Source organism: Lolium perenne, chromosome 4 (assembly GCF_019359855.2).
Source record: "Lolium perenne isolate Kyuss_39 chromosome 4, Kyuss_2.0, whole genome shotgun sequence".
Taxonomy (NCBI): Eukaryota; Viridiplantae; Streptophyta; class Magnoliopsida; order Poales; family Poaceae; genus Lolium; species Lolium perenne.
Window position 1 is genome coordinate 374,265,072 of NC_067247.2, and position 23,699 is coordinate 374,288,770.

Here is a 23,699-nt window from a genome sequence, read left to right on the forward strand (position 1 = left end):
TATAGCTAAAATTTGGACTATTACCACCACTAGTAATGCTAATGCTCCACATGTTGCTGCACCCCCTACTATTAATGGTAAAATAATTGGTGTTGGCAATGTTTCCACTTCTAATGCAAAGCGTGAAAAACTGCCTGAAACTGCTAAAACTGTTGAAACTGCCTGTGATAAAACTGCTGAAATTTTTTCCAACATTGGGGATGTCGGGGGGAAGACCCCGGATAGGGCAATGGACGCGGAGCAGCCGGCTGGCCACTGGCCGGCTCGCGGCAAAGGCCGGCTGAGGAGCAGCCGGCTGGCGCCGTGGCCGGCTGGTCTGGAAGCCGGCTGGCTCTAGGTCCTAGTCGGCCTGGCTACGGCCACCAATGCTGTAGTTGGGCCGGCTTCTACAAGCTATATCCGACTGGGGTTTGTACCTCAGACCGACTCGAGGCTGGCGAGTCTTGCACTGGAAGGAACCGGGTAGGTGATCCGGGTTCCCAAAGTCCACGCTGACTCCATCTTCCGTAAAGCGCGGGGCACTGTGGAGCAATAGTGCCACGCGCCGGACAGGCCGTCAGGGCTTACGACGATCCGTACTGGCTACAGTGGCTGACGGCGACAGGGACACCTCCTCCATACCGCTGACCGTGGCAGCCGGATGGGACAGGCCACGATGCCTCAACCACTCCTGACGTCACCGCCTCGGGAAGGAGCGGAAGCCGGAGCCGGCCCAGCCGGCCAGTAAACTATAGGGTCTTATATGTAAAGTGCCGGTGCCTATATAAGCCGCACTACCCCCTCTCGTGCAGGGGATCGATCATTTATTGCTTTGACCCACCTACAGAGCTGCCCTGTGAGAGAGACCATAGTCTTCCTTAGCCTCTCAGGAGCAGCCGGACACAGCTCTAGGAGCACCATTGTACTGTGTGATCATCATATACACTCATAGCAGGAGTAGAGGTTTTACCTCCACCGGAGGGCCTCGAACCTGGGTACGTCGCCGTGTCGCTCGTGCCCATACCCGCATCCGGATACCGCCGTGAGATCCCTCAGGAACCACTTCGATTAGCCACCCTATGGCATATGCCGTGACGATACCACGACATTTGGCGCCCACCGTGGGGCCTTCAGCATCCTCGGCCGGTGTCTTCATCCGGACGGGCCTCACCACCACCACCGGCGAGCGAGTCGCCTGGCTTGATCCGGAGATTCGGCTCCCTCGACCGCGTCGCCGACAACGCTGGCTGCTTCGCTGACCGGCCCTTCCCAGCCGGCGGCAGCGTCATCTCCTTCGGCGGCTTCGACGTCTACGTCGCCACCGTCGCACCGCCGCGCTACCCGCGGCAGGTGCTGCGCTGCGCTAGCCCTCCTCCGCGAGCCGGCTAGCGCTCCCGCCAGCCCCGCCGTCGCGCAAGTCATGATGGCTGGCGACGAGCTCCCCACCAAGAACCCGCGCACCCGTGGCCCTGGCCTTGAGCGCAACATCGACCCCAACGCCTCCGGCTCGGGCCCGAAAGCGCCACCACCACCGTCCCGGCTGGATGCCGTCCGGGCAAAGCTGAGCACCCCGCTCACGCCTGGTGCCGACCCCACCGCCATCGAGGCGGACTTGGAGGCGCACCGCCAGCTCCTCCTCACGCAAACCGAAGAACTGGCTGCTGCTAAGCGCCAGATGGAGATCACCCAGCGCGAGTACAACCGCGCCCACGGCCTCACCTGTGCGGCGACGAGCCAAGCCGAGCCGGCCACATCCGCCGCAGGGCCGCGACCTCGGCGCTGAGATCGCCCGCGACGGCGCTCCTTCGCCGGCTCCGTCCGCGGAGCTCCCCGTCTACAACACCCCGACAAGAACATGCGCGCGGCGAAGCCGCCGCAGAAGAGCTGAACCGCCTTCGGGCGAAGAGTTACGCCGCTGCACCAGGCGGGTGGATCGAGCTGCTCAACGCAGCCAACAGGCAGATCGCCGACCCCAGGTATGTCAATGCCCCCAGAGCTTCTCACGCTCGTGGAGCTGCAGGCAACGACAGGGAGGGCGCCAGGGACACGGCCGAGTCCTCCTCCCCAGCACCAAGCCGGCGCCATGATTCCCAGGCCACGCACAGCTCGGGCCGGCCAAGCCACCAGCCGAGCGGCAGCAGCCGCAGCCGGGCCCCTCCAAGCCGGAACCAGGAGCAAGACTCCGGGCCCCGCCGTCATCACCGGCCGGCTCCAGAAGCAAGCGGCGCACGCCAGCCGGCACACTCCCGGCTGGGCCCGCGCATCGAGCCCGCTGACGCCCGAGACCGCCTCGACCGGCTGGTTCAATCCCGCATCGCGGAAGAAGAGGGGCCAGCCGGCCCAAAGTGCTTCGGGCCGCGGATCCTCAACGAGCCCATGGTCGATGGCTTCCAGCTCCCGCGCGACACCCCCAAGTACGACGGCACCGCCAAGCCGGAAGACTGGCTGCTGGACTACTCCACGGCAGTCGGCATCGCCAAGGGCAACAAGCGCTGGGCTGTGCGCTACTCCCCCCTCATGCTACTCGGCTCCGCCCGCACGTGGCTCAACAACCTGCCAGCCGGCAGCATAAACGGCTGGCTGGACTTCGAAGCCGCCTTCATCAGCAACTTCACCGGCACTTATCGCCGGCCGGGTCGCCCTCAACAGCTTGAGATGTGCAAGCAGGGCCCGGACGAGACGGATCGCGCGTACCTAACGCGCTGGTGCGAGATGCGCAACTCTTGCGAGGGCGTGCACGAGATGCAAGCCATCAGCTTCTTCATGGGCAGCTGCCGACCCAACACCATGCTGTGGCACAAGCTACGCCGCAGCGAGCCCAAGACGATGGCCGCCTTGATGGTCATCGCAGACAAGTACGCGCTGGCAGAGGAAGCCGGCAAGGCGCCGGCTGATGTTTCACCGGCCCCAGCAAGACGGGACAACAACAAGCCGGCCGAGGGCGCCTCGCACGGCAGCCGGCGGGACAACTACCGCGGCAAGCGTCACAACGACCAGCCGGACCGCCGGTACGGCTCCGCCCACGTGGCCGCCGTGGCAGACAACGCGGCAGGCGGCAGCCAGACCGGCAGTGGAAGCCGAAGTACACCTTCGAGCAGATGCTCGACTCGCCGTGCAAGTACCACAGCGGCAAGAACCCCTCCAACCACACCACCCGCGACTGCCACTTCATGAAGCGGCTGACAAGCGGTGAACCCCTCCCGCCTCCCCCCCCGCCTCCACCAGCCGGCGGGCCGGGTGGCCAAGCCGGCGCAGAGAACGCCAACCTCGAGCACCACGAGGCTAACCAAGTGCACCATGCCGGCCGATATCTGGCCGAAGACGCCACCTACATCATCTTCACCTCCGAGCCCGAGGACAGGACGAGCCAAGAGCGCCGTTCTCGAGGTCAACGCGGTCATACCGCCGGTCCCCCAAGACGAAACTGGTCGAGCACGCCATCACTGTTGATCGCCGCGACACACCGGCACTCCTCCCGAAGCCGGGCAGCTACCCCATGGTCATAGACCCCACCAACGGCACAACCCGGCGCAGCGTGCGTTTCGCGCGTCCTCATCGACGGCGGCAGCAGCATCAACATCCTCTACCGCGACACCGCCCGCAAGCTGGGCATCCAGGAGGCCGAGTTGCGCCCACCCCCACCGTCTTCCATGGCCTCCTGCCAGGCCATTGCTGCCAGCCGATCGGCCGGATCACGCTGGAGGTGATGTTCGGGAAGCCGGACCACTTCCGCACTGAGAGAATCGAGTTCGAGGTGGTGGACCTCGTGAGTCCCTACCACGCGCTCCTGGGCAGGCCAGCCCTGACCAAGTTCATGGCGGTGCCCCACTATGGGTACCTGAAGATGAAGCTGCCTGGCCCCAAGGGGGTCATTACCGTAGCCGGCGATTATCGCCGCTCCATGGACTGCGCCACGCAGAGCTCCAAGATGGCCCAGACGCTGGTCATCGCCACCGAGAAGCAGCTCATCCACGACGCCGTCGCCCTCGCCAAAGCCGCGCAGACAGACATGCCGGCTGCGGGCAACCCGGCTGGGACGACTCACTTCCAGCCAGCCGACAACACCAAGAAGATCCTGCTGGACCCGGCGCAGCCGGACAAGTTCGTCACCATCGGTGCCGGCTTGAACAAGAAATAGGAAAGCGAGCTCACCAGCTTCCTCCGTGAGAATCGGGACATCTTCGCGTGGACTCCAAGAGACATGCCGGGTGTGCCGAGGGAGTTGGCTGAGCACCACCTCCACGTCCGGCCTGAAGCCAAGCCGGTGAAGCAGCCTCTCAGGCGCTTCGCCGAAGAACGAAGAAAGGCCATCGGTGAAGAAATCGCCCGGCTCCTAGCTGCCGGCTTCATCATGGAAGTGCTGCACCCGGACTGGTTGGCGAACCCGGTCCTGGTTTTGAAGAAGAACGGCTCCTGGCGCATGTGTATCGACTACACCAGCCTGAACAAGGCGTGCCCAAAGGATCCCTTCCCCCTGCCGCGCATAGATCAAGTCATAGACTCGATTGCCGGCTGTGAACTGTTGTCTTTCTTAGACGCCTATTCAGGCTACCACCAGATTCCTTTGAATCCGGCTGATCAAATAAAGACTTCGTTCATTACCCCGTATGGGGCTTATTGCTACACGACTATGCCGTTCGGCTTGAAAAATGCAGGCGCCACCTACCAAAGGTGCATGCAAAAATGCTTGCAGGATCAAATCGGCAGAAATGTTCACGCATATGTGGATGATGTCGTTGTAAAGACCAAGGAGACGAATACCCTCCTTGATGACCTGAGAGAAACCTTCACCAATCTGAGAAGATTCCGGATGAAGCTCAACCCGGCCAAGTGCACATTCGGCGTGCCGTCTGGCCAGCTCCTTGGCTACCTCGTCTCTCAGCGAGGGATCGAAGCCAACCCGGACAAGATCAGTGCCCTAGAGAAGATGGAACTGCCGCAGTGCCTCAAGGACGTCCAGAAGTTTGCTGGCTGCCTGGCCTCCTTGAGCCGCTTCGTCAGCCGGCTGGGGGAGAAGGCACTGCCCCTGTATCAACTAATGAAGAAGGCGGACAAATTCGTCTGGTCACCGCAGGCGGACGAGGCCTTCCGTGACTTGAAGCGCGTGCTCTCAACCGCGCCAATCCTTGCAACGCCGGGTTCAATGGAGCCGATGTTGTTGTACATCGCAGCCACCAATCGAGTGGTTAGCGTTGTCCTGGTGGTGGAGCGCAGAGAAGCCGGCAACAGGGAGCAGTTGGTTCAGCGCCCAGTTTACTACCTTAGCGAAGTGCTCTCCCAGTCGAAGCAAAATTACCCCCACTACCAGAAGGTCACCTACGGCGTCTACATGGCGGCCAAGAAGCTCAAGCACTACTTCCAAGAGCACCCCATCAGGGTGGTTGCCACAGCACCCTTGGCGGAAATCATCGGCAGCAAGGATGCCAACGGCCGGGTTGCCAAGTGGGCCCTGGAGCTAGCCGCCCACACCATCCTCTACGAGCCACGCACAGCCATCAAGTCGCAGATCCTCGCGGACTTCTTCGTCGACTGGGCTGAGATGCAGTACCTGCCGCCTGTGCCGGATTCCACACACTGGAAGATGCACTTCGACGGCTCGAAGATGCGCAACGGCTTGGGAGCCGGCATCGTCATCACTTCTCCCAAGGGGGACCGGCTGGACTACGTCCTGCAGATCCACTTCGCCGCCTCCAACAATGTGGCGGAGTACGAAGCGCTCATTCATGGGCTGAAGCTGGCCAAGGAGATTGGCGTGCGTCGCATACTCTGCTTCGGCGACTCCGACTTGGTCATACAGCAAGCATCTGGCGACTGGGACGCGAAGGACGCCAACATGGCCTCGTACCGCTTCCATGTCCAGCAGCTATCCGGCTTCTTCAACGGCTGCGAATTCCACCATGTGCCACGAGCAAATAACGAAGCGGCTGATGCCTTATCCAAGATTGGCTCAACCCGGCAAGCCATTCCGCCGGGTGTCGCCTTGGCGGTTCTCAAGAAGCCGTCCATCATACCGTCACCGGACTCGGATTCAATATTCGTGCCGGCTGACCCGGGGGCTGCTCAGCCGAACCCGGGGGCTTCATCGCCCAAGTCGGGGGCTAACAAGCCAAACCCGCCGGCTAGCATGCCGAACCCGGGGACTTCTCAGTCCAACCCGGGGGCTTCATCGCCAAACTCGGGGGCTAGCAAGCCGAACCCGCCGGCTAGCAAGCCGAACCCGGCGACCATGCAGTCGAATCCGGAAGCTCCCACGCAGGAGGCCCTATTGGTCAGCGTATTCGAGATAAGATGCGTACCTTCATGGGCACAAGAATTCCTCTCCTACCTCACCGACGGTGTGCTGCCTGATGATAGAGTCCAGGCCAGGCAGATTGAGAGAAGGGCCAAGGCCTATACCATCATCAACCACCAGCTGTACAAACGCAGCGTAAGTGGGGTGTTCCAGCGGTGCGTTGAGCCGGCTGAAGGGATTGAACTCCTAGGGGAAATCCATCAAGGAGAGTGCGGACATCACGCCTCATCCAGAGCCATAGTGGCCAAAGCCTTCCGGCACGGTTTTTACTGGCCGACTGCGCTCAGAGACGCAGAAGATTTGGTGAAGAAGTGCAACGGCTGTCAGCGCTTCGCAAAGCAAAGACACCAGCCGGCTTCCGCCTTGAAAACCATCCCCATCACATGGCCGTTTGCCGTATGGGGCTTGGATATGGTAGGCCCATTCAGAACAGCGCGAGGCGGCATGACACATCTCTTGGTGATGATTGACAAATTCACCAAGTGGATCGAAGCCAAGCCAATCAAGAAACTGGACGGGTCCACAGCCGTCACTTTCCTCAAGGAAATCATTGTGAGATTCGGCTACCCCCACACCATCATCACCGACAACGGCACCAACTTCTCCCAAGGCATCTTCTCTCGCTATTGCGGGGAAATGGGGATCCGGATGGCCCTATCTTCTGTGGCACACCCAGAGTCCAACGGACAAGTGGAAAAGGCTAACGGCTTAGTCCTAGCCGGCATCCGGCCCCGGCTGGTGGAGCCGCTCGAGCGAGCAGCCGGCTGCTGGATTGAAGAACTGCCCAATGTGCTGTGGAGCCTGCGCACAACGACAAACCGCTCAGTCGGCTTCACACCATTTTTCCTCGTATACGGGGCCGAAGCCGTCTTGCCGACTGATATCGAGCATGACGCGCCAAGGATCAAGCTCTACACAGAAGCCGAAGCCAAAGAAGCTCGCGAAGATGGAGTTGACCTGGTCGAAGAGGCCCGGCTGCTGGCTGAGTCTAGATCTACTATCTACCAGCAAAGCCTCCGACGCTATCACAGCCGGAGGGTCCAGCCCTTAGCATTCCGAGAAGGAGACCTAGTGCTCCGGCTGATCCAGAGGACAGCCGGACAGCATAAACTGTCATCCCCATGGGAGGGTCCCTTCATCGTGAGCAAGGCAGTAGGCAATGATTCCTACTATCTCATAGATGCCCAAGAGGCTAAGAAAAACAAGCCGGACAAGGCTGACGAGGAGACTAAACGTCCCTGGAATGTCAGGTTACTCCGCCCATTTTACACATGAGAGCAGGAATGTATGTATCCCTTGTATCCCTTTTGTGAGTTATGAAAAAGCTTGCGCCAAGAGCGCTGTTTCCGACAAGTTTTTCGCGTACTTTACCTTGTTTCGCCAATTGGCTTGAACCCTCTCACGCGGTCGGCTCAGTAACGTGATCCGGTTTTTGACAGCCGGCTTCCGATCCAGCTACAGACCGCAACCCGGCTGTCCGGCTGGCGGGAGTAAGGCCTAGGGAGCCGGCACGCGAAAAACGACTAAGGGAAAGAGTAAAAGCGAGTTGACTTGCAACTTTTCATAAAAGTGCCGGATTGCCGAATTCAGCTCGTTCGACTGAAATACTGTCGGCCTCACCCAGCGGCCCGCTCTTGATCCGGCGACGGATCGCAAGTCGGACGTACGACCGGCAAGGGCACAGCCAAAGAGTGGGGCGGATGGGAAAAAGCGAACGAGTCGAAAGAAAGCAACTCGGCACACAAATGATTAACAAACACATTAAAGCGTGCCTTAATAAAAGGACAATAACATTGTCTTACATATGCACCCGGCATCCCGGGGATTTAACGAATTGTCTTGGCAAAAGCATAAGGAAACAGGTAAAAGCTAAGCGCCGGCTGGATCAGAACCAGCCGGGGGAGCATCAGCAGAGCCGGCCGCCGGGTCATCCTCGGGCACATCGTCCGCCTCCTCGTCCTCAGCCGCCTCCTCCTCGTCGTCAAACGGCGGATTCGGGTCCGCGATGAAGATGGACTTATCGACGAAGTCGGCAATGGCGCAGGCGCGGGCAAGCCGAGCAGTCTTGTTCTGCGCCGGGAGCTTGTCCTCCACGCCGGCGCGCCGGAATTCCAACTGGTCAAGGCTAACCTCGTTATACCAGGAGAGCACAAAAGATAGCGCCATATCGGCTCCGGCGCGCGTGGCCGATTCCTTCCAATCCAAGAAGCGGTCGGGAGCCCTGTCCAGCCAAGCGATGAGATTGGAGAGATCTTCTGGCAGCGTCTCCGTCGGCCACAGCAGTCGCATCAGCTCCTCCGCCGCTTTCCGCAGCTCCCAGCCAAGCTTGGTGACCGGCTCCACGCGGGCGGCGATGGACGCCAGATAGTCGTCCATGGTGAAGCAGTCGGAGCTCTGCTCCCCAGTGGCCTGCCGGCGATCCTCCCGCGCCCTGCCAACAGCCGCTAACGCCTCCTCCTGCGCCTCAGGGAAGGCCGCTGCAAAGAAGAAATACATGTCAGAAGCCATCAAAGCCGAAATAAGCTGAAAAATGCAAATTTTCGAAGTCCTAAAGTAAGCCTGGCGGCAGCCGGCAAGATCCGACTGCCCCCAGCCTGAAGATGGAGATTCCAAAGCTCTAAAGAAAGCCTGGCGACAGCCGGCAAGAACCGACTGCCCCCAGCCCGAAGATGGAGATCGAAAAAATCAAGTTTCTGCCGCCGGCTACCAACCTAAGCCGGCAGCCGACGGCCGAAAGCCGGCAAAGGGGAAGGCATAAGACAAAAGACTCACCAGCCAAGCCGCGGTCGAGCGTGCTAAGTTCCCCCAACCACCGCTTGGCGGTGGCCGACAGCTCGTTGGACTTGGTGGTCACCTCTTGCTGGAGCGCAAGCCGTTGCCGTTCCACCTCCTCCAATCGCTTGCTCAGACCCCCCAGCTTCTCCTCCTGTTCCTTCTTGAGGGCGGCAAGTTCCTTGAGATGGTTAGCCTCAAGAAGGCGCAGCCGTTTCAGCTCCCCGTCAGCCACCTTCAGCTTGGCGGCAGCAGTCCGGTTCGCCTCCTCACTTGTGGCGCATTGAGCGCGGGCAACTCGGAGGTCCGACTCAAGCTGCGGGACCCGGGCGGCCTCAGCTGCAAGCCGGCAAAAACAAGCCGTCAGTAAAACAGAAGCGTAAAAAAGAGTAAAGGCAAAGAAGAGAGCCTCACCCTTGACGACCTCCAGCTCACGAGCCAAGGCGGCCCGCTCGATCTTGGCCTTGTGGTAGCTAGTCACCACCTTGTTGTACAAGACGGTGCGTCGCTCCGTAACCGCCTGAAAGAAACAATCAGATATCCAGACGAAACCCGGACCGGCTCCAAGCAGCCGGACCATGCCTCGGAGGGCTACCAGGATAATAACAAAATTGCAAAAACAAGAAGACACCTACCTTGTCAGCATCCTCCAGCGTTGCTAGCTGGGCAAGGGCCTCGGCGGCCTTGTTCTTAAGGGCGGCCCGGTAGCCGGAGAAGACCATCTTCATGGGCGCCGTACCAGGCTGCCCCTCCCGGTTGAACACCTCGCAAGAATCCGCCGAATGCCACGCAGCCTCCATGGTGCCAGCCGAGCCAAGGCTGGAGTCAGAGGCAGACGGCACATGCAGCAGCCGGGCCCCCTTGGCCACGTGAAGGCCCTCAGTTGGGCCCGGCGGGCCCCTCGTCCTCACCAGAGCCCGGGAGTCGGCGTCCTTTGAGCGCGCTGGCTCCCCCCTCGCCGGCTCCTTCCCGGTCGGCTCCCTCCTCGTCGGCTCCGAAGCTGGAGGCGGCGCGGTCGAAGCAGTCGGCCCGGTGGGAGCCGTCGCATCCGGCGCTTGAGGCGCTCCTTTCGGAGAACTCTCCAGCACCACGACGTTGGGCGCGGGCCCGCCGACTCCGGTCGAAGGCGGCGCAGCCCCACCAGCTCCAGCTCCTGCCGCAGATGGCATGCCCCTGCCAGCTCCGGCTGCCCGCTCCACAAACGGGGCGCGGCGCGGAAACATGTCGTCCAAGGTCGGCCGGCGCACCGACTGACCCTGGCCTCCGCCGCCAGGCGCCGCAGAAGGCGCGGCAGAAGAAGACGCCCCCGCAGAAGGTGGCGTGGCCGCAGGCGGCACGTTAGCAGCCGGCGGCGTGCGCGCGCGTGCTGAAGGTTGCGGGGTTGGCTCCCTCCTTTGCCGCTGAAGCGGCGACGTGACGGGAGGAGCCTGCCGAGAGCCGCCTCCCTGGGTAAACTTAATCGCGGCCCTAGTCGAACAAGCAAGAAAAGATAAATACAGAGGAAGGAAAGAAAAGGAATCAAACAACAGAGGAAAAAGAGCTCACCCGGCTTTCTCCGGGACCTTCTTGGGCGCCAGCCGGCGCTGTTTCTTGGCCCTCGCCTCCGAAGCGGCCGTGGACCCGACGCCGGCCCGCTTCCTCCCCTTCGGCGCAGAAGTCGCCGTGCTAGTAGGCGGCGCCGCGCGCAGAGGCACCGCCGGGATGGCCCCCGTGCCGGATTGGGCCGGCTCCGCCTGCAGCTGCTCCTGCTCCTGCTCCTGCTCATGCTCAGGCGAAGGCGGCGGATTATGCTCCCCCTGGCCGCCCTGATCCTGCGCCACCGGCAGATCGTCGTCGCCAGCTTGGTCGCCGGCTAAGTCAGCCGGGTCAACGAGATCCGGCGTCCAGACCTTCGTCGCCAAGTCGCCATCCTCGATGCCTTGGCGGGTGAAAAGCTGAAAACAAGACAAGATAAATATCGAGTCGGCCACGCTGCCGCAAGTCGGAAGACAGAAAAACATCAAACTTACCAGTTCAGGCGGCTGCTCCCGATCGTAAGGCGCCAGCCCCCAGTCCCAGTTGTCCGGCATGTTGGCCTTGGTGATGTTGTTCACCCGGTGAGCCACCTGGGCCTTGGAGAGCTCCAACTTCGACGTCCGTGTCGGGTCGAGCAGGCCGGACATGTGGCCGATCTTGTGGACGCGCCACTGGAGCGGTATGACCCGGCGCGAGATGTAGGTGCAGAGGAGGTCCTCGGCGCTCAGCCGGCCCTCCGTGACACACTGGCCCAGGAAGTCCCACAGGAGGTTCACCTCCGCGTCCGGATCCGAGGACTTGGGGTTGTAGCCCCAGTTGATCCGGCCGACTGGTGGAGCCGGGTTGAATTCCGGCAGGTTGAGCCGGTCGAAGGCCGGGCTCTCGTTCCGCACATAAAAGAAAGACATCTGCCAATTCTTTACAGAATCGACAGTCGGAATCCGCGGGAAGGACGTACCCGTACGGGGATAGATGGAGGCGGCGCCGCAGGTCCTCAGGCGGCCTTCGGTCGTCTGCGCCTTGATGTAGAAGAGCCGGCTCCAAAACTCCACGTCCGGCCACAAGCCGGCGTAGCCTTCCATGAAGGCCACGTAGCAGCTGAGGAGGATCATGGCGTTGGCCGGCAGGTGGTGCGGCTGCAGGCCGAAGTGATCGAGGAACCGGCGGAAGAAGTTCGAAGCCGGCAGACCCAATCCGCGGTCGAGATGCGCGCCGAAGACCACGCGTTCGCCGGGCTCCGGCCGAGGCTCCTCCTCCGCGCCCGGCGCCCTGGTAATCACCCCCGCCGGGATGCGGCGGAGGCGCACGAGCCGGGCAATGTCGTCGTCCTGCATATAGGAACCCTTCCAGGAGCCGCTCGGCTGGGCCATCGAGGACGAAGAAGAAGAGGAGGTCCAAGAGAGGCGGAAGGGCGAAGAAGAGCCGCTCCTCGCCGGAGGAGATCGCGGTGGAGAAGAGCGCGCCGTCGATGCGCGTGGCCCCGTGGCGCCGGATTGGCGGGCTTGCGGCGGTAGCTCGGCGGAGGATCGTCGGGGCAACCGCTCGCTGAGGTTCGCCAGAAGAACGGAAGAGGAATGGCGTCGGAACAGCGAGAAGCTCGAGTGAAGAGAAGGAGCGAGGCAGGAGCACGAGGAGGAAGAAAGGGGCAAGTGCCGCCTCGATACCGCCCCCGCGGCATTTATAGCCGACCGCGGCGGGCGGTTGGCCTCCAAGTGGCCGACGTGGGCCACGTCTCCGGATTTACTGCGCCATAACTCCTCCCACGACCGCTACCGTTACCAGAAACGGCCACACCACGTCGCCCACTACCGCACCGGATCCGGAGGGACATTGATGTGACCAGACGAACCGGCGGCAGAGCCCTGGCGTCAGGCCGGTCAAGTCGGGCGCAGGACCCGAGGCGGCGGAGACTCCGGCGCGCAGCGAGCCGGAGCCGGACAAGAAGTTCCACTCGAGCCAAAATTCATCAGCAAGGCGGAGGCGCCATCAGATCTTGCGAGAAAGCAAAAACTGCACAAGTATAAAAAGCGGCCGGCTAGAAACAGCCGGCAGGAACGAGCCGGATGAGGGCGCAGCCGGCTGAATGGAAATTCTCAGTCGGCCCCTCCAAGTGCCGTCTAATATATTCGAGAAGCCAGGAAAACCTGCCTAGGTCCTTCTAAACGCAGGACCTTGCCAGCTTCGGGGGCTAATGTCGGGGGGAAGACCCCGGATAGGGCAATGGACGCGGAGCAGCCGGCTGGCCACTGGCCGGCTCGCGGCAAAGGCCGGCTGAGGAGCAGCCGGCTGGCGCCGTGGCCGGCTGGTCCGGAAGCCGGCTGGCTCTAGGTCCTAGTCGGCCTGGCTACGGCCACCAATGCTGTAGTTGGGCCGGCTTCTACAAGCCATATCCGACTGGGGTTTGTACCTCAGACCGACTCGAGGCTGGCGAGTCTTGCACTGGAAGGAACCGGGTAGGTGATCCGGGTTCCCAAAGTCCACGCTGACTCCATCTTCCGTAAAGCGCGGGGCACTGTGGAGCAATAGTGCCACGCGCCGGACAGGCCGTCAGGGCTTACGACGATCCGTACTGGCTACAGTGGCTGACGGCGACAGGGACACCTCCTCCATACCGCTGACCGTGGCAGCCGGATGGGACAGGCCACGATGCCTCAACCACTCCTGACGTCACCGCCTCGGGAAGGAGCGGAAGCCGGAGCCGGCCCAGCCGGCCAGTAAACTATAGGGTCTTATATGTAAAGTGCCGGTGCCTATATAAGCCGCACTACCCCCTCTCGTGCAGGGGATCGATCATTTATTGCTTTCACCCACCTACAGAGCTGCCCTGTGAGAGAGACCATAGTCTTCCTTAGCCTCTCAGGAGCAGCCGGACACAGCTCTAGGAGCACCATTGTACTGTGTGATCATCATATACACTCATAGCAGGAGTAGAGGTTTTACCTCCACCGGAGGGCCTCGAACCTGGGTACGTCGCCGTGTCGCTCGTGCCCATACCCGCATCCGGATACCGCCGTGAGATCCCTCAGGAACCACTTCGATTAGCCACCCTATGGCATATGCCGTGACGATACCACGACAGGGGATAATGATCCCATTGCTTTAGATTATAATGGTTTAGATTTTGATGATTGCCACATCTCTGAAGTTATAAAGTTCTTACAAAAACTTGCTAAAAGTCCTAATGCTAGTGCTATAAATTTGGCTTTCACGAAACATATTTCAAATGCTCTCATAAAAGCTAGAGAAGAGAAACTAGAACGCGAAGCTTCTATTTCTAGGAAGCTAGAGGATGGTTGGGAGCCCATCATTAAGATGAAGGTCAATGACTTTGATTGTAATGCTTTATGTGATCTTGGTGCAAGTATTTCCGTTATGCCTAAGAAAATCTATAATATGCTTGACTTGCCACCATTGAAAAATTATTATTTGGATGTTAATCTTGCTGATAATTCTACAAAGAAACCTTTGGGGAGAGTTGATAATGTTCGCATTACCGTTAACAATAACCTTGTCCCCGTTGATTTTGTTGTCTTGGATATTGAATGCAATGCATCTTGTCCCATTATATTGGGAAGACCTTTTCTTCGAACTGTTGGTGCTATCATTGATATGAAGGAAGGTAATATTAAATATCAATTTCCTCTCAAGAAAGGTATGGAACACTTCCCTAGAAAGAGAATGAAGTTACCTTTTGATTCTATTATTAGAACAAGTTATGATGTTGACACTTCGTCTCTTGATAATACTTGATACACACTTTCTGCGCCTAGCTGAAAGGCGTTAAAGAAAAGCGCTTATGGGAGACAACCCATGATTTTACTACTGCACTTTTATTTTATATTTGAGTCTTGGAAGTTGTTACTACTGTAGCAAACTCTCCTTATCTTAGTTTTGTGCATTGTTGTGCCTAGTAAAGTCGTTGATAGTAAGGTTCATACTAGATTTGGATTACTGCGCAGAAACAGATTTCTTTGCTGTCACAAATCTGGGCCTAATTCTCTGCAGGTAACTCAGAAAATTATGCCAATTTACGTGAGTGATCCTCAGATATGTACACAACTTTCATTCAATTTGAGCATTTTCATTTGAGCAAGTCTGGTGCCTCAATAAAATTCGTCTTTACGAACTTTTCTGTTTTGACAGATTCTGCCTTTTATTTCGCATTGCCTGTTTTGCTATGCTTGATGGATTTTTCGATTCCATTAACTTTCAGTAGCTTTGTGCAATGTCCAGAAGTGTTAAGAATGATTATTTCACCTATGAACATGTAAATTTTAATTGTGCACTAACCCTCTAATGAGTTGTTTTGAGTTTGGTGTGGAGGAAGTTTTCAAGGATCAAGAGAGGAGGATGATACAATATGATCAAGGAGAGTGAAAGCTCTAAGCTTGGGGATGCCCCGGTGGTTCACCCCTGCATATTTCAAGAAGACTCAAGCGTCTAAGCTTGGGGATGCCCAAGGCATCCCCTTCTTCATCGACAACATTATCAGGTTCCTCTAGTGAAACTATATTTTTATTCCATCACATCTTATGTACTTTGCTTGGAGCGTCGGTTTGTTTTTGTTTTTGTTTTGTTTGAATAAAATGGATCCTAGCATTCATTGTGTGGGAGAGATACACGCTCCGCTGTTGCATATGGACAAATATGTCCTTAGGCTTTACTCATAATATTCATGGCGAAGGTTGAAACTGCTTCGTTAATTGTTATATGGTTGGAAACGGGAAATGCTATATGTAGTAATTGGTATGATGTCTTGAATAACTTGATACTTGGCAATTGTTGTGCTCATGTTTAAGCTCTTGCATCATATACTTTGCACCTATTAATGAAGAAATACATAGAGCTTGCTAAAATTTGGTTTGCATAATTGGTCTCTCTAAGGTCTAGATATTTTCTAGTAAGGGTCGAACAACAAGGAAGACGGTGTAGAGTCTTATAATGTTTACAATATGTCTTTTATGTGAGTTTTTCTGCACCGGTTCATCCTTGTGTTTGTTTCAAATAACCTTGCTAGCCTAAGCCTTGTATCGAGAGGGAATACTTCTCATGCATCCAAAATCCTTGAGCCAACCACTATGTCATTTGTGTCCACCATACCTACCTACTACATGGTATTTCTCCGCCATTCCAAAGTAAATTGCTTGAGTGCTACCTTTAAATTTCTATCCTTCACCTTTGCAATATATAGCCCATGGGACAAATATCCTAAAAACTATTGTGGTATTGAATATGTACTTATGCACTTTATCTCTTATTAAGTTGCTTGTTGTGCGATAACCATGTTCCTGGGGACGCCATCAACTACTCTTTGTTGAATATCATGTGAGTTGCTATGCATGTCCGTCTTGTCTGAAGTAAGGGAGATTTACCACTAGAATGGTTAGAGCATGCATAATGTTAGAGAAGAACATTGGGCCGCTAACTAAAGCCATGATCTCATATGAGAAAATTAACTGTTGTTGAATGCTTAAGCATTAAAGAGGAGTCCATTATCTATTGTCTATGTTGTCCCGGTATGGATGTCTAAGTTGAGAATAATCAAAAGCGAGAAATCAAATGCGAGCTTTCTCCTTAGACCTTTGTACAGTCGGCATAGAGGTACCCCTTTGTGACACTTGGTTAAAACATATGTATTGCGATGATAATCCAGGTAATCCGAGCTAATTAGGACAAGGTGCGGGCACTATTAGTATACTATGCATGAGGCTTGCAACTTGTAGGATATAATTTACATAATGCATATGCTTTATTACTACCGTTGACAAAATTGTTTCTTGTTTTCAAAACCAAAGCTCTAGCACAAATATAGCAATCGATGCTTCCCTCGTCGAAGGGCCCTTCTTTTACTTTTATGTTGAGTCAGTTCACCTATTTCTCTCCATCCCAAGAAGCAAACACTTGTGTGAACTGTGCATTGATTCCTACATACTTGCATATTGCACTTGTTATATTACTTTACATTGACAACTATCCATGAGATATACATGGTACAAGTTGAAAGCAACCGCTGAAACTTAATCTTCCTTTGTGTTGCTTCAATACCTTTACTTTGAATTATTGCTTTATGAGTTAACTCTTATGCAAGACTTATTGATGCTTGTCTTGAAAGTACTATTCATGAAAAGTCTTTGCTATATGATTCATTTGTTTTCTCATGTCATTTACCATTGTTTTGATCGCTGCATTCATTACATATGCTTACAATAATATGATCAAGATTATGATGGCATGTCACTCCAGAAATTATCTTTGTTATCGTTTACCTGCTCGGGACGAGCAGAAACTAAGCTTGGGGATGCTGATACGTCTCCGACGTATCGATAATTTCTTATGTTCCATGCCACATTATTGATGATATCTACATGTTTTATGCATACTTTATGTCATATTTATGCATTTTCCGGCACTAACCTATTAACGAGATGCCGAAGAGCCAGTTGCTGTTTTCTGCTGTTTTCTGCTGTTTTTGGTTTCAGAAATCCTAGTAAGGAAATATTCTCGGAATTGGAAAAAATCAACGCCCAGTGGCCTATTTTGCCACGAAGCTTCCAGAAGACCGAGGGAGAGACGAAGTGGGGCCACGGGGCGCCGCCACACTAGGGCGGCGCGGCCTACAGGGGGCCCGCGCGGCCCTAGCGTGTGGGGCCCCCGTGACGCCTCCTGACCTATCTCCTCCGCCTACTTAAAGCCTTCGTCGCGAAACCCCCAGTACCGAGAGCCACGATATGGAAAACCTTCCAGAGACGCCGCCGCCGCCAATCCCATCTCGGGGGATTCAGGAGATCGCCTCCGGCACCCTGCCGGAGAGGGGAATCATCTCCCGGAGGACTCTTCACCGCCATGGTCGCCTCCGGAGTGATGAGTGAGTAGTTCACCCCTGGACTATGGGTCCATAGCAGTAGCTAGATGGTCGTCTTCTCCTAATTGTGCTTCATTGTCGGGTCTTGTGAGCTGCCTAACATGATCAAGATCATCTATCTGTAATGCTATATGTTGTGTTTGTTGGGATCCGATGGATAGAGAATACTATGCTATGTTGATTATCAATCTATTACCTATGTGTTGTTTATGATCTTGCATGCTTTCCGTTATTAGTAGAGGCTCTGGCCAAGTTTTTACTCTTAACTCCAAGAGGGAGTATTTATGCTCGATAGTGGGTTCATGCCTCCATTAAATCTGGGACAGTGACAGAAACTTCTTGTTCGAAGGAAAACTGAGAGCGATCGAGAGAGAAGCAAATGAATCGAACTATGTTATTTATTCCATTGACAATCGGGTATTTATACAAGGTCAACCGTCGCGAAGAGGAGACGCGACTGATCGTGGGGGTGTGAGGGAGCGTCACGTCGGTTGCCGAAGCAACCGCACGACGACGGTTACATAGAGAGGATTCCCTTTAATTAAGTAAACTAATTAAATCCTAACACTCCCCCTAATCCTTCCTTGTACTTGCGATTGAACATCCTTGGAATAATCTTCTCCAAAAACCCTGTGGGAAAAATGTGAGAAGTAGTGTAGGATATGTTGGTAAAACTCCTTCAAAACCCTGTGGGAAAATAAGGAGAAAATGATCCAACATATAATGATTATTGCCTCCGTTAACTCAACATGAAGTATATCCATAGAATTTAGAGGGCAATAAATATGTCGTGTATACTTCCCTAAAAACCCCGCGGGGAAAAAAGAAAGTATGACATATAATCTTGTGTTGATATTACCTCATTAAAAACCTTAACGAGAACCTGAAAAGTAAACTCATAAAGGGAAAAAGAGTGTAATATGATGCTTTGAACAGGAATAGTTCAGGAAGATACTCCCCCCGACTCTTGCAAATCCCGAAGTCGGCGCATACCAATTCCATGAATATATTTCTGGAACGTTGAAGTTGGTAGAGACTTTGTGAATAGATCAGCGAGGTTATCGCATGATTTGACTTGCAAGATGTTTATTTCCCCACCCTTTTGGAGTTCATGGGGATAAAACAACTTAGGGGCAATATGCTTAGTGATATTGCTCTTGACGTATCCGGTTTGCATCTGTGCAACACAAGCCGCATTATCTTCGTAGATAATGGTAGGTGATTCGATAGAACCAATTCCACATGATTGTTCTATGTGGTTTATCATCCTGCGAAGCCACACACATTCGCGTGATGCCTCATATAATGCGATTATTTCAGAATGATTGGTGGATGTTGCAACTAGAGTCTATTTCGAAGACTTCCATGATATTGCAGTTCCACCATGTGGGAACACAAAGCCGGTTTGTGATCTGGCATTATGGGGATCAGATAAATAGCCAGCATCTGTGTATCCAATCATATTGGTGTCCAGATTTCTCTGAAACTGAAAGAATAGGCCAAGATCCTTTGTGCCTTGGAGATATCTAAAGACATTCTTTACTCCCGACCAATGGCGTTTGGTAGGAGCTGCGCTGTGTCTAGCAAGTAGATTCACTGCAAATGCGAGGTCAGGTCTCGTACAATTTGCAAGATACATAAGCGCTCCAATGGCACTAAGATATGGAACCTCGGGTCCCAACATCTCTTCTCCATCATCCCTCGGCCTGAACGGATCTTTCTCTACGTCTAGAGATCGAACCACCATGGGAGTTTTAGATGGATAGGATTTGTCCATATTGAATTTCTCCAATATTTTCTGGATATAGGCAGCTTGGTGTACCATTATTCCTGAGGGAAGGTGCTCGAGTTGAAGACCCAAGCAAAATTTGGTTTGACCCAAATCCTTCATCTCAAATTCTGTCTTTAGATGATTGCGTGCTTCATCAATATCTTGTGTGTTGCCAATGATGTTGAGATCATCGACGTACACTGAAATGATGCAAAATCCTGAAGAGGACTTCTTGATGAAGACACATGGGCAATCATCACTATTGGAGTAACCCTTGCGAAGAAGGAACTCACTAAGTCGGTTGTACCACATCCGTCCCGACTGTTTCAAGCCGTATAGAGACTTGTTCAGTTTTACACAGTACATGTTGCGTTTTGCGCTTGCATCCGGGACAGAGATTCCATCTGGAACCTTCATGTAAATGTCTGAATCTAGTGAACCGTAAAAATATGCGGTCACGACGTCCATCAACTGCATAGATAGACGATTTTTCACTGCCAAAGATATTAGATATCGGAAAGTGATACCACTCATAACTGGAGAATATGTCTCATTGAAATCAATGCCGGGTCTCTGCGTGAAACCCTGTGCTACGAGCCTTGCCTTGTATCTCACCACCTCATTGTTCTCATTCCGTTTCCGGAGGAAAACCCATTTGAATCCCACAGGGAAAATACTGGGAGGTGTAGGTATTGCTTCTGTGAATACCTTCCTTTTATTAAGCGAGGCTAATTCTGCTTGTATTGCATCCTTCCATTGAGGCCAGTTGGAGCGTTTTTCACACTCAACGATAGTCCTTGGATCATGATCATTAAGAAGGGTATTTGCAATTGTAGCAGAAAAATAAGTGTCGACAATCGTAGACTTACGGTTAAATGATTCTCCAGAATCGATATAGTTGATTGATATCTCGTGCACCGTTGATAACTCTTCGTGATTTCCCAATACGCGTGAGTCTAGGTGTTCCGATGTTCCAGCCAGTGTGTGCAAGCTGGAGCTGGGTTGTGGAGGTTGCCCTTCCACTGGGTGTATACTACCCATAAGGTGTTTGTCAACGTTGAGTTGACTTGCATCTACTGACTTTGAGGAGTTTCTCCTCACTCTCCTTTGCTGCTTGCGAGAAGCAGGATCCTGGTCAGAGGCCGTACTACTCCCCCTCTTTTTGGGAACGGGTAGTTGAGTGGTTTTAGTTGGTACCTCCACTCTTTCGGGCGCATTTCTGGCCGGATTCAAGGATTTTGTGACACCTTTTAAATCAGTAAATGAATCTGGCAGATTATTTGCAAGATGTTGCAAATTTATGATTTTACGAACTTGTAGTTCGGTCTCTTGGGTACGTGGATCAGAGGATGAAATGGCGATAGCATTCTAATCAATTTCCGGGCATTCTTTCCGGTACTTGAAATCTCCCCCTAATGCCGGAAAGTGTTCCTCGTCAAATATGCAATCAGCGTGACGGGCTGTGAATAGATCCCCAGTAAGGGGTTCCAAGTACTTAATAATCGACGGCGATTTGTACCCCACATAGATCCCCAGTTTCCTATGTGGACCCATGGATGTCCGCTGAGGTGGTGAGATCGGGATGTATGTAGCACATCCGAACTTACGCAGATGGGAAATGCTAGGTGGATTTCCACGTACCAATTGCAGAGGGGAAGTACTGTGATATGCAGTAGGTCGCAATTGTATTAAGTCAGCAGCGTGTAAAACTGTGTGACCCCAACACGAGGTTGGCAAGCTGCAATTCATTAACAAAGGTCTTGCAATAAGTTTGATCCTCTTAATAAGGGACTCGGCCAAACCATTTTGAGTATGGACATATGGAACAGAGTGCTGAACTTCAATCCCCAGGGCCATGCAATAGTCATTGAAGGCATGTGAAGAGAATTCTGCAGCGTTGTCCATGCGAATTGATTTAATTCGATTTTCCGGATAATGGGCCTGTAACTTAATTACTTTCCTCATTATCTTGGCAAATGCATGGTTTCGCGTGGACAGAAGGCACACATGTGACCATCGTGTAGATGCGTCAATCAAAACCATGAAATACCGAAATGGTCCAGATAATGGTTGGATGGGACCACAAATGTCTCCTTGAATTCATTCAAGAAATTGAAGTGGTTCAACTTGTATCTTGAGGTGCGAAGGCCTCAGAATAAGCTTTCCCGTGGCACATGATGTGCACACAAAATCTGAAGACTGAGGAAATTTGGACTCAAGCAAATTATGACCAATGGAATTGCTAGTAATCTTCCTCATCATCCCGATACCAGGATGGCCTAGGCGATCATGCCAGGTTTGGAATGCATCAACATTCTGGAAAATTACCTTGTAAGCAACATGTTCTACGGGCTTGATGTACGTATAGTACAATCCGGACGACAGAGAAGGAATTTTTTCAAGTACTTGCTTGCCATATCCGTAATCTTTTGTGAAGAGTAGATACTCCTCTTTGTTGTCTTCATGGGTTTCGATGTGAAATCCATTCTTACGAATATCTCGATAACTGATTAAGGTACGTGAAGAATCGGGATACAACAAGGCATCCTCAAGTATCACTTGTGTACCGTTTGGGAGGGTAAATATGGCACGTCCAGTGCCAACAATTACCGTATCGCGTCCAGCGATAGTTAAAATATCACCATTCATCTTTTTCCGAGTTTGGAAATATTTCAACTCCCTCAGTATGGAGTTTGTGGTAGCACTGTCCACAAGGCATAATTCCTCTTCCATCGGATTGTTCCCGTAGATAACTTTTCCCCTGTTCTTCTCCTCCTGTTCTTCTTTCTTCCGGCGAGTTCGCCTTCGTCGGAATCGCACCAGCGAGCAAGTGCTGATAACGTATTCGAAGGAAAACTGAGAGCGATCGAGAGAGAAGCAAATGAATCGAACTATGTTATTTATTCCATTGACAATCGGGTATTTATACAAGGTCAACCGTCGCGAAGAGGAGACGCGACTGATCGTGGGGGTGTGAGGGAGCGTCGCGTCGGTTGCCGAAGCAACCGCACGACGACGGTTACATAGAGAGGATTCCCTTTAATTAAGTAAACTAATTAAATCCTAACACTTCTAAGGTTGTGGATGTGTTGTTGCCACTAGGGATAAAACATTGATGCTATGTCCGAGGATGTAGTTATTGATTACATTACGCACCATACTTAATGCAATTGTCTGTTGCTTGTAACTTAATACTGGAAGGGGTTCGGATGATAACCTGAAGGTGGACTTTTTAGGCATAGATGCATGCTGGATAGCGGTCTATGTACTTTGTCGTAATGCCCAATTAAATCTCACAATACTCATCATATCTGTATGTGCATTGTCATGCCCTCTCTATTTGTCAATTGTCCAACTGTAATTTGTTCACCCAACATGTTATTTATCTTATGGGAGAGACACCACTAGTGAACTGTGGACCCCGATCCATTCTTTTAATCGAATACAATCTACTGCAATACTTGTTCTACTGTTTTCTGCAAACAATCATCATCCACACTATACATCTAATCCTTTGTTACAGCAAGCCGGTGAGATTGACAACCTCACTGTTTCGTTGGGGCAAAGTACTTTGGTTGTGTTGTGCAGGTTCCACGTTGGTGCCGGAATCCCTGGTGTTGCACCGCACTACATCTCGCCGCCATCAACCTTCAACGTGCTTCTTGGCTCCTACTGGTTCGATAAACCTTGGTTTCTTACTGAGGGAAAACTTGCCGCTGTACGCATCACACCTTCCTCTTGGGGTTCCCAACGGATGCGTGCTGTACGCGTATCACATACTAGCTTTGCTAACAGGTTGTACTAAGTCTTGCTGAGTCTCTGTACTCAGCTTTGCATGCTTTGTTTCAGACGAAATCGCTCCAACAAATGGTGGTTTCTAGGTCAACATTGACGAGTAGCTTGGGATTCCCAGGTCTTGTATAAAAAGACAAAAAAAAAATGTCTCGAAAAATAGACTATTTTTAGCACCAATTTTTTTTTTCCTTTTTTACACACGGCAGAAGATATATATGAGACATCCTTTTGTATTTTTTTTAACATTTTTAAATATGTTCAAAATGTATTTTAAATAAAGGGTGTAGATGCACCCAGGTGCAAAAGGACCCTCCCCTCCTCCACCAATATTTTTAGCAAGCTTGGTATATTAGCATCCCACTTTGTATAGTTTTAAAGTCTAGTGGCACTCTTTGTATCTTTCGGGAGGGCCAAATTGCCCACGCACGAAAGGTTCACTGCGAGCTAACGCCCTGCCTCCTTCCGCGATCTTTCCCGCCGACCCACCCTCCTTTTCTCGTCGGAACGGCCCTCCCCGCCACCAAATCACTATTCCTGTTGTGGGGGTGTTTTGCCGCGCACCCCGGTGCTCCCTCCAGGATGTGCCCCCTCACAACCTCGCGCGGAAGGAGCTCGGCGGTGGCCTCGTGCCACCGCTCCCTTGAGCGTGCGGCTTGTGTGGACGAGTTGCATGCATGGATGGGCAGCAGGCATACGCGGTCGGTGGACACTGG